Raw genomic sequence first — 10,371 nt, 5'->3', positions numbered from 1 at the left:
CTCTATACGATATCTACTACCTATCAAAACTTCTGTACCTATACCGTTTACACTCCGTACAAAATGAACCAAATTTGCTATGTGGAACAGAAACAAGAAACGTACTACCGCACGTACCCATATTTTACTTCACCTGTAACAGTACCAGCCTTTACTCTTGCGTCAGTTAACAGAAAATAAGCCACAAGACAGTATGAGCTATTCCATCTCAAATCGACCGAAATATAGAGGAAATTGACCTTACAATTTCTAAACACAATGAAACTTTTTTTTGTACGTAGAGAACTGTGATACAATGCTTTGTGCAAAGTTTGAGGCATCAGAACTTCATAGTGTTTAAATTTAAAATATTTAAATTTATCGTATTTTCATAAAATTAGCAAATTTAAACTGTTGTAGCTCCGAAACCCTTTCACGCAATGATCAAAATCATGGTTTATTTTGATGATGAGAAGTTAAAGTTTATATTGACATATAAGCAGGTTTTCTTACTTTTTATGGAAATGGAGAAATTTAGATTTTTCCTCATTAAGACGCCTTTGACCACGAAAAAATATTTTTAAAATGTATAGTTAGATTCTGCTTTGAAAGTACAAATAAATACATATTTTTTACTGGTGGTATGTTGATAAGAAAGTATTGAAAATATCGAATAAAGAAAATAAATAGTACGCGCGTGAACTAACCAGCTGACTGTGAGGCGGGAGCTAGCCGAGGCAAGCAAGGGCAGGAGACAAACACGTGATGTGTCGTCTAGCAGTCATGGCTGTGCTAGCTTTATCACAGGTTTTAATAAACACAGGAGTAAAATGACGCCCAAGGCTCGCTTGTCTTCAGCTCTCGGGCAGCGCGTGCGGTACTGCGCCGTTCAAGTCTAGGCGTGTGAAAATAATCTATTTAATACCCTCGAAACTTATTGCCGTATCACTAAGCAAACAATGCCGAATCCCTCTTAATAATGCAAAGTTTTTTCTCAATATTTTTTTACATTTTTACAAATTGGCAAAAAGCCTAAAAGTAAGTAAAATCAGATTATCTGTCTCTCTGTGTACAATAAAAATAAGAATTACTTCTTAACATAACCTACCAAATGTCAGCTTCAAAATCAGCTCCCGTTCAATGTTCTGCAGTAAATGGTTCCAGAGTTCTGAGCGCTGAAAGAGGCTTGTTTTTATAAAATACGCTACATTTGTCGCTCAACAATACGAAAACCGTTTGACTCTCGATAGTATATTTTTGAAAATGCACTCTCCTCAGCACCTTGTATAAATATGGGAAAAAATTAGTGTATAAAAAATGCGAGGTTTTTTACTGATGGATTTCATATGGAATAGTCCGTATAGAGGAGCAATACTCTCTGGTCAATTCTGATGACGATAATCCTTTCCTGTCACTCATCCAAGAATTTACTTTCGGTTCATCTTGGAAAACTGATACTCCTTTTCCTTATGCTGAAGATTAGCCCAAGTATTAAAGGCTTTCGTTTGTAAATGTTTTATAATTTGTACGTCCAGTTTGTGGAAAAGAATTGTTATTATTTTGAATTGCTAAATTTCGTAAAGATTCTTCAATCTCGGAACACTAAATTTCTACTAATACGAAGATGTTCATCATCAACTTGGAGTAATGTCTTAGCAATGTTGAAGTGCTGCATATTAGCCTCCCATTCCATTTTAACCAAGTTCAATCCCCTAACATTTCGAGAAGCTTGAAGCATGTTTTTCGGACAATCCTGTGGTAGACTTAACATTTCTTTAACAATTGACAGAATTAACTTATCGACATCTTCAAGAAAAGAAACTGGAATCTTGCTCAATGGGGTACACTGTAAATGACAAGTAACTCCTGGCCATATAAATTGATTAAGAATGTCAAGTTTTTGATCTGGTTTCAAAAGTAAGGAAGTTGATAAGCTATTTAGATCACTTTCTAGTCTTGTAATAAACTAGTTCCATATTTTGTATCATATATATGTTTTATTCATCGAAAGATTTTACTCAAAATTTACAATTTATGTGTATTTTAGTTTGGTGGTTAGTGGTAGTTGTAGAGGAGTTTCTCCAGTGATGTTTTGTTGTTTTTGTTCGGTGGACTAAGGAAAGCGAAATACGTGCAGACTAAAGAAATTTTGCAAAGACCAGTTAAATCCAGGAGGTGGTAATTCTTCTAATGGTCTAATCCGTACATAATTTGATGATGACATGATGACGATGATGATGTTAAATGTTATGTTTTATTTAACGACGCTCGCAACTGCAGAGGTTATATCAGCGTCGCAGGATCTGCCGGAATTTTGTCCCACAAGAGTTCTTTTACACACACTTAAATGCCATCGACCTGGCCCGGGATCGAACCCGCAACCTTGGGCATAGAAGGCCAGCGCTATACCAACTCTCCAACCAGGTCAAAATAATGATGATGATGATGATGATGATGATGATGATGTGATTATTATCATTATTACTATTATTATAAGCTCAATTCCCGGTCGGGGCAAGTTACCTGGTTGAGGTTTTTTCCGGGGTTTTCCCTCAACCCAATATGAGCAAATGCTGGGTAACTTTCAGTGCTGGATCCCGGACTCATTTCACCGGCATTATCACCTTCATCTCATTCAGACGCTAAATAACTTAAGGTGTTGATAAAGCGTCGCAAAATAACCTACTAAAAAAACAATATTATAACTAGTAGTGGTAATAATAGTGGTAGAACGACAATAATTGTATTAGTGTTAGTATTTAGTATTTATTTATTTAACCTGGTAGAGATGAGGCCGTCAGTCCTTCTCTACCCCTCTACCAAGAGTCCAACTATAATATGAAGAATAAAATTACAATTAATTTTAAATTTACAATTACAATTACAAATAAAATTACAATTAGTATTAAATTTACAATTACAATTACAAATAAAATTACAATTAGTATTAAATTTACAATTACAATTACAATAAAAATCAAAGTACGAAAAGATTACCTGACTAATTAAAGCTAGATAATTTATCAACAGTAATCTCACTAGACGTTTTTATTTATCTAGAGAAAATCAAAACTCGAGTGGGATTTAATTGACTATTACACGATTAGAAAAAATATATAAAGATTAGAAGTAACGAAGAACTCCAATACAATAAAATATTAATTGACTTACGAAAATACAACTGTCTTCAAATGTATTATTGTACCATCTCAACATTACAAATATTACGCTAGATGCATGCTAGATGGCAGTAGTGTCTTTATACAGACACTGTAATGATTACTATTCAATAAATCTTAATATTAAACAATCTCTGATACGTGACTATCCATAATATCATATAGCGGAAGTTCTTTTTATCCTCTCAGAGCAGAGGCTAAAACATAACCTAACTAATATACACAAGCGTTAGAAAAGTTTTAATTAACGACGATGACATACAAAATAAACATGAATAATTTTAAAAGGAATAATTATTGAATGTGCAATTTTCAAATTTGAATGTTGTTGGTGGTTCAATTGATGTTATATTGGACGTGTGCGTAATAGAAGTGGAACTCGTTGATTTAGGCCTACATGGTGTATTCAACTTATTCAGGATTTCCGAATGGTGCTCTTCATTTATTTGTAAATCGGATTTCAGAAGATGCATAGGTATGATCAGTGATTTTTATTAATTCTTGTTCTTGAATGCCAATGCGAGTCATATTTGAAACTGCTGTGCATCGACTGGAGTGGTTTGTAATTTTATATATATTTTTGACGTCCAGACCAGCGCAGTTTCAAATGTTGGCAAACAAAGAAACAAATGCTAGGGACGCGATAAAATTAAACAAATGCTAGGGACGCGATAAAATTAAACAAATGCTAGGGACGCGATAAAATTAAACAAATGCTAGGGACGCGATAAAATTGTGCGATAAGCAGCCATGATTGGTAGAAATATGTCCTTTCGTACCGTTTTATTCGTCAAAAGTAGTATGACGTAGTAAGAGTGTAATAGTCATAGAAAAACTACTGAATTACAAATTAAACCTAGAATAACAAAATTGTATAGTGATGAAATTACTGGATATTGAAATATTTTGTGATAGATTAAGGAAACTATTTACAAGAAATCAATTACTGACCAAGTGCCTAGTAAGTTTGCGTTTGAATTCAATTTTATTTCGACAGTCCCTGATGCTAGCAGGTAACGAATTCCAGAGTCTTGGCAGAGCTATTGCGAAAGAGGATGAGTATGAGGAGGTGCGATGGGATGGTATTGTTAGTATTGTTTCATGGCGAGAGCGTGTGTTCAGATTGTGGTGGGAAGAAAGGTAAGTGAAGCGAGACGACAGGTACGAAGGAATAGATTGTGTGACCCTAATAATGTATTTGGCGAACGAAGTGAAGGTCCATAACGGCACTTGCATGAAACCTTGTGCAATAAGGGCTTTTCTTATCACAAAATGTTTTGTACGTAAGGAGAAAAAAAGATTCGTGATTCTAAAAGAAAGTCTTACCTAACAATGTTCTATCAGCAATAGATAAATATGAAACAAACAATGCTATTTATGAATGAAAAAGTATTACCTTAGTCATAGTATAATTATGGTAGTGAAAAACAGATACGTCCAAGGTTCTAACCTTTCACAAAATATTATTCAAACAAAACAACAAGTTGTACTTTCACTCCCCTTAAAATAAAGTATATTTCCACCTCCAACGTAACTGTTTTTCGTGCATATATATGCTGGTCGCATGGTGATGAATACTGTATATGTTTTCTGAAACGCTCTCTGATCATCCACAATGGGTCTCCGGGTAATTCTGCTAGCTACAGTTCTTCTGTGTGTCTCCATTGGTAAGACAATTCCTTACACACAATTATAAAATTAAGCATAAGCTTAAAATATAGGGTCGATTTCTGAAACGAAGTCTAGACCACGGCCATGGCTTTAAACCGCGTTTGGATTTATAAAACGAGGTCTTTTACATTTTTCTGAGCCACGGCTCGAAACTTTGGCTGAAGCGGAGACCACGGCTGGGGCAGGTTTAAAACCACGGCTTCATGTACACAAGATGGAGATAGTAGATCAGCTGGATGATTATCGAAGGAAAATTTGTCTCTACGAGTATTAAATCCCCGGATTAGAGTAATGAGACACAGGGATAATCCTTTGTAACTATATAACGACGACAATTTCAGGCGAATATTTCGATTTTCGAAGGAATCAACGCAAAATTTAGCAAGAACGCTAAATAATAATCTCCAACGAAATGCAAGACACCTTCTTGTTGCTTTGAGGGAAGTAAGATATAATATTTTATATTAATTATACCTTTATGTGTATAAGACGATATATCTTAATTATTAGTCTTTACAGTAGTTTTGGACATTTAATTTAATACTCGAAAATAATATAGGCCTACTAGAATATGAAACAAACGTGATTTTGTCTTCTTATTTTAAGTTTTATGCTAGTGGGGCTTTCCACGTAATACTAGCCTATTATACGTGAAAATATAACCATATTACAATTTAGTTTCAAATGAAATTTTAATTCAATTAGTATTTAGGTTATTAAATCCTTAGAACCGGGTTTTCAAGTGGTTAATGTTGGTAGTAGTTATGAACAAATGATAAACTACGACATAAACACTCGAGTTGTCCTAATTATTTGGTCAATATCATTGTGGTACCTAAAAATCCGTTCCCTATTAAATACTAAGTAATGCTAGTATATTGTGTAAATTGGTAAATACAGGGACATCATTTTATTTTTACTTCAATTTTTATTGTTCCTGAGTTTTTGAATGTACTTCACTCCCACCCCTTCTACTAAGGAAGTTCCAACTCCACACAGAACCAAGACCGCAGATAGTAAGCAGTACTGAGTTACTGAGTATAGTACGTTCCAGAAATATGTTCGCGTTTTCCAGTGACGAAAGAGCTTTCAATATTGAATCATATTTTCGCACAGGTACTGTCCGTTTACCTACGTCGCATCCCGATTTCCCCCACCTGCTTCTGCTCGCCCCTCTGTAAAAGCTGGGCTGTCTTAGCTCTTTTCTGAAAACATTAATTTCTCTTAGGAATTGGACGTTTACGTAATATTATACAGCTGTTTAATTTAACTTAAATAAAAGGGCCTCGTTAAGTAATTAACTGTCACGTGATTTCCTCCCTTTCTACAATACTGCGGCATAACCACTTGGAAGGACAGTAGATAGCATGTCTGAGTAATTTTATATTTTCGGGTCGGGCAGAAATGAAGATTGAATTTACAGTACGTAGAGTAGGTACAGAATTATTTCAACATGAGTTACTAGTACGAAGGACGAAACTGGCAATTGGAATTAGATGCAATAGTCTATAGTGCGATGATATGCACAAAAGAACTGAAGCCTGTATCGAAATGAACGGCCACCATTTTCAAAATTGTGTTTAAATATTCATATTATGATTATTTTTCAATTTAACTTCTTTCTCTATATTGTACGCTAATGTGCTGTAGACAGTATAATATGGGTATACACCGCATAATGAATACGTTCGCATGGATAACTCACTTCGTGAGTAAAAACACTTATTCTTAATACAGTACTGTACTTTGATTAAAGAAAAACCTAATGAAAATTATCAAACTCAAAATCGCGATATTTCCTAGTTTACGTAAATGGATGAACTACTTTTCTTCCTTCCTATACCTAGTAGAGTGATTTGTGTTTTACGCCAGTATCATCGAACTCCAGTCTTGGAGGGGGGATCAAGCGGTGTTTCCGGTTCTCTAAAGGTATAGACAGGTTAATATTAAAAATGTTAGTAAAAATAAAATGATGTCCCTGTAATTTATAACAATACCTTAGCTGAGAACAAAAGAATGTGACTTACTGCAATTCAATAAAAATATTAATCTCGATGTTCATGTCTTTTAATATCGACTGTTTACAAGAATAAAAATCGATTTTTAGCTGCGTGGATTTTATATATGGCAACGCAGCTAAGAATCGATGCTCTTCTTCAAATTAACATCATTAAAATCTATTTAATAACATAATGATCAATATAATAAATGTTGTAAGTTTTTACGGTCAGAAAGGGATAGTATGTCAATGAAAATTGTCATAAATTAATGATGTACACTTGAGAAAATTGCAACATGCTACAAAATTTCACTAATCCAGTGATTCATAATTAATTATATCATTTGTAAATACCCAGGAGTGTATTTAAACTCCAAACTTTCTTGGGGAGAGCATGTTGATAATGTTACGGGTAAAGCATGGAGGGCAGTTCACTTCATTATGAGAATCTTGAGAAAGGCTAGCCCCAAATCGAGGGAAATAGCATATCTAACGTTAGTGCGACCGTTAATGGAATACGGAACTACATGTTGGGATCCCTATAGAATATACCAGATAAATTCCTTAGAAAGAATCCAGTATAGAGCAGCGAAATTTGTTAAAGGTAAAAGAGAAGATGGGAACGATACGATAAAAGAACTTAAATGGGAAACTTTGGAAAACAGACGTAGGAAAACTAGAATAACATCATTGTATAGAGCACATCTAGGTCAGAAAGCATGGGTAGACATAACGGCTCGGTTAGAAAAGCCAACGTACTATGGTAGGAACGATCATGATTTTAAAATCAAATGTAGGAAACAGAAAACGGATGTAGGTAAATTCTCATTTTTAAATAGAACTATAAATGATTGGAATGACCTACCTGCAGCGGTCTTTGAGGGCTGTCCTTCCTTAAGGAGGTTCCAGAAGAACTTAAAAAGTTATGTATAAAGTGCAAATTAAAATTAAAGTGGCATTTAACATTTAATTTTTTAAGGTGACATGTATTTATTTAGCCTGACGAGTTACTTCCTTGGTTTGAATTGTAAATTATTTAAAAATAGCGTGTAAGAGGGCCTTAGACTAGAAATGTTTAGTTTAAATGTAGTTCTGTTTATAAGTATGCATAAGGGTGTAATTATTTGACTTATTTGAACTGTTGTATCAGTGAAGCGAGGTGAGTCAGTGAAGTTATGGTTTTACAGTGCAGTGAACAGTTCCGATCAGTGATAATTTATAGCGTCAATGAAATGTGTTCTATAGTGTCAGTGAAATGTGTGCTAAAGTTTAAGTGAAATGCGTCATAGTGCCACTACAGTGAGTGAGATGAGAGTAAAGTGAAAGACTATTGAAACTTATGTAGGGCCTATACATAATTATGTAGGTTGTATTGTAACATTAGGTATTTTATGTTTTATTATTAATTGTAATTATTGTGTTAAATTGTATTGTGCATTCTTATTGTATTTCGTATATAATTGTATTGCGTATTGTATAATTGTATTGTGTATTGTAAATTTTATTGTGTATTGTTTATGATTTTATTGTGTATTGTTTATATTGTGTATACCACTGCCACCGGGTGCTTGCCCACTTGTGTATTAATACACACGTTTTAAGATAACGCCATATTTAATCATTACTACTTACGTTAGTTAAATGTATGAACTTTAAACAAATTGGAAAGGTCTTTGCGAGTGAATTTGTTGGGACCCCGCCCTCATCTTCCAGAAAACAATTTACTAGACCGCGGTCTATAGAAGATTGAGAACCACTGCTCTGCATAGCGTTGGCATAGTATCAAAACTGTACATAAATAATGCAAATCCAAACTTCAGCTTTTTTATCCTCTATCCTGTTTTAAATTCTTAAAGAATCTATACTAATAATAAATCTGTAGCCGAAATTTTCTGGTAATTTTCGATTTTCCAAAAATAATTGGTCCTAACATATATAATTAACCACCCTGAAACAGAAAATCCCTTTTTTGACATTTTTGTTTGTCTGTCTGTCTGTATGTTTGTTACCTTTTCACGCGATAATGGCTGAACGGATTTCGATGAAAATTGGAATATAAATTAAGTTCGTTGTAACTTAGATTATAGGCTATATGGCATTCAAAATATATTATTTAAAAGGGGGGTTATAAGGGGGCCTGAGTGAAATAAATCGCAATATCTCGCTTATTATTGATTTTTATGAAAAATGTTACATAACAAACATTTCTTTAAAAATCATTTTCGATAAGTTTTATTCTTTCAAAAATTTTGATAGGACTGATATTTAATGAGATAAATAAGTTTTAAAATTAAAATAACTGCCATCAAAGGCCGTGTAATGAAATAAACAAATGACTTCGTCTATAAAGGGCCTTGGTCAACAACAATCGAAAGCTATGAATCATAGCCTACAGAAAATGTTTCTGTGTTTGTATGAAGCAATATCGGAAACTAAATTAACCGATTTGTATAATTAATTATTATTTCACCATTGGAAAGTGTAGTTTATCTGTATAGACATAATGCTATAATGTTATTACAGTAACTTCTGAGTGAATTGAGGACAGGAAGATTAAAATAGCTTCTTATGCACAGAAAACTTAATAGGCTATTCTGTGTATTCGTTTCCTGTATTTCTTAAAATAATGTTTATCTCAGAGAATTAACGACCAACGAGAGTGTATTGATTTAGTATGCAGTAATAATATGTTAGCTTAGCATTTCATTATTTTATAATCCAAATTTTAACTATGCTCAATTGAATCGAGTTAAAATACATAAAATACATATGCATTAAATGCAATGCAAAAAATTTGGGTAATGAGCCAAGCAGATTATGTTGCCCTGTTGTAAAATAGAATTTGTTCCTCCTGAGAATCAAGAGCCCCCATAACAAATTGAAAACTTACTTATCGGGGTACATCCGTTATCAACACACTTTTTATAATATAATATAATATAATATAATATAATATAATATAATATAATATAATATAATATAATATAATATAATATAATATAATATAATATAATATAATATAATATAATATAATATATAATATAATTTAAGTTATTTGAAGGGTTCAGAACCATAGTGGGCCAAGCGCCATTTACTGAATACGTAGAAAACAAGAGTTAAAATTAAGTTATTACCATAATTCAATGGAAACCTATAACAAGTAAAATAAAGTATACACATTAAATGTAAATGATGTCAATGTTCATTGAACTATGGATGCATGTAATAAAAATTTAGAAACATTTTAAAGGAATTGTCATTGCACCAAATGAGTGGTCTCTGGACCAAAATGATTCCATTTTAATTATTTAAATACAATTTAAATTAAGTAATATATTAAACGATTTATCCTTCTATCAAACACAAATGTTCCCTGGATCAAACGTCCTATTTTAATTATGTAATTACTTTACATTTATTTCTAACGGGTGCAGCGGAGCGCACGGGTACGGCTAGTATATTTATATATTTATAATATACAAACATAAATTCCCTTAATATTAGTTTGGATTACTACCTGAAATAACCTGTAATAAACAATAG

The sequence above is a fragment of the Periplaneta americana genome, chromosome 5 (genome assembly GCF_040183065.1).
Source record: "Periplaneta americana isolate PAMFEO1 chromosome 5, P.americana_PAMFEO1_priV1, whole genome shotgun sequence".
Taxonomy (NCBI): Eukaryota; Metazoa; Arthropoda; class Insecta; order Blattodea; family Blattidae; genus Periplaneta; species Periplaneta americana.
This window is presented reverse-complemented; position numbering follows the sequence as displayed.